The following is a 2500-nucleotide window of genomic DNA, read 5'->3' as shown; positions in this document are numbered from 1 at the left end:
AAAATTCTCAATATATAGATCCCAAAAAAGTGCTTCCAGCGAAAAGAGCTGAAAGAACACTATGGGATGTAAACCTGAATACCTTTCAATAATATGTTCTCCATCCATGCATACCACCTACATGATAAAAATCATCTCAGGTGAACGGATGACCGCGTGGCCTAATGGATAAGGCGTCTGACTTCGGACCAGAAGATTGAGGGTTCGAGTCCCTTCGTGGTTGTTTTTGGCCAATGGTCACACAATCTGCTTTACATTCAGAGTGGAAAAAGTCTTTTCCAATACTCTTGTAGTCCTCACTTTCTCATTACTAATCATTAATAAAGTGGAGTACATACTGTAAACTCATTCAGGTTGCATCTTCAGTCTAACTACTTGTGCATTTTAGTGGCATTAAAAAGTGCTTCTATGCCGACGCACTGAATATGTAATAGGTTTGCAGAATTTTGACGTGACAGAATGGGTTTTTAGCTTAAGTGTGTGTAGAAGAACTGCAAGGTGTGTGCCTATGTGTGCATAGAGTGGTACATGTGTAAAATCTGTATGATTTGGGCAGTTAAAGTGCTGATTTTGCCTCCGAGTAAGAAAAGTACTACACAAAATGTATAAAGGATCGGCACATTGGCTGCCTTTGCTGATGCCCCCATTGCCTAATTTGTAGTGCAATGGTTAAGTTGCAGAGTGTGGTTGAACTTGGTTAGGAGACTTAGTGCCTCTTTCCGTGTCCTACTGATGATAAGGATGGCTTGATACCATTTTCTAAGCCCAGTATATTGAGAAAAGTAAGTGAAGAAGAAGTGTGGAGTCGAAAGTGGTTCTCCAATTTCTCTCCACTTGCTAAAATTGCAAAGTCTCCATTATAGCATAGAAGAGAGCGTTAAAGTCGGGGATGGAAGAGGATGAAAATGGGAAGTTTACTTATAGAGAGAAGTGAGAAATGCCCTGTGTGCACACACCGGTGTCTGACCATAGAATACATTTAAATAATGCCTCTAGAAAAGAGCTATGCATGTGTCCATCAGTGGCCTAATGGATAAGGCACTGGCCTCCTAAGCCAGGGATTGTGGGTTCGAGTCCCATCTGAGGTGATAACAAAAATCCTCCCTCTTTCTTTTCCAGAATATTAGGTAGATTTATTACATGCTTCCTCTCAGAAGTTTATGAGGGATTAGGTACTTTGAAACGGTCCCATTTTACTTGTGTACACTTCACAGTCATGTTAGTGTTCTGAAACTGCAAAGTAGATTTTTAAATGCCTATTTTTGTGAGATGCATTTTCGACCGGCCAGAACATATTCCTTTGGAAAAAATGATTTGAATTGGATTGGTGTGAATCTTGTTTCTAGAGGTGGTGACAGGCTTTCAGCTACTTGAATAGGTCAAGCCAGGATACATAAAACGTATACAACCTATGTGAGTGTGAAAAATTAGCATATGCAGGAAGGAGCAATTTGTCCTACTTTCAAAACAGTTTCACTCCACGTCTGGAAACTTCCAGAGCTATGTAGAGAATACAAATGAGCTTTAAACTCATGAGGAAAGAGGTTTGTATGGAAAAAGGAAAACAAAAGCATATCGTACTCATAAAATTCTCAATATATAGATTCCAAAAAAGTGCTTCCAGCGAAAAGAGCTGAAAGAACACTATGGGATGTAAACCTGAATACCTTTCAATAATATGTTCTCCATCCATGCATACCACCTACATGATAAAAATCATCTCAGGTGGCCGGGTGACCGCGTGGCCTAATGGATAAGGCGTCTGACTTTGGATCAGAAGATTGAGGGTTCGAGTCCCTTCGTGGTAGTTTTTGGCCAATGGTCACACAATCTGCTTTACATTCAGAGTGGAAAAAGTCTTTTCCAATACTCTTGTAGTCCTCACTTTCTCATTACTAATCATTAATAAAGTGGAGTACATACTGTAAACTCATTCAGGTTGCATCTTCAGTCTAACTACTTGTGCATTTTAGTGGCATTAAAAAGTGCTTCTATGCCGACGCACTGAATATGTAATAGGTTTGCAGAATTTTGACGTGACAGAATGGGTTTTTAGCTTAAGTGTGTGTAGAAGAACTGCAAGGTGTGTGCCTATGTGTGCATAGAGTGGTACATGTGTAAAATCTGTATGATTTGGGCAGTTAAAGTGCTGATTTTGCCTCCGAGTAAGAAAAGTACTACACAAAATGTATAAAGGATCGGCACATTGGCTGCCTTTGCTGATGCCCCCATTGCCTAATTTGTAGTGCAATGGTTAAGTTGCAGAGTGTGGTTGAACTTGGTTAGGAGACTTAGTGCCTCTTTCCGTGTCCTACTGATGATAAGGATGGCTTGATACCATTTTCTAAGCCCAGTATATTGAGAAAAGTAAGTGAAGAAGAAGTGTGGAGTCGAAAGTGGTTCTCCAATTTCTCTCCACTTGCTAAAATTGCAAAGTCTCCATTATAGCATAGAAGAGAGCGTTAAAGTCGGGGATGGAAGAGGATGAAAATGGGAAGTT

The sequence above is a fragment of the Triturus cristatus genome, chromosome 4_1 (genome assembly GCF_964204655.1).
Source record: "Triturus cristatus chromosome 4_1, aTriCri1.1, whole genome shotgun sequence".
NCBI classification, from domain to species: Eukaryota; Metazoa; Chordata; class Amphibia; order Caudata; family Salamandridae; genus Triturus; species Triturus cristatus.
The sequence above is the reverse complement of the archived record's forward strand: the minus strand, read 5'-3'. Positions refer to the sequence as shown.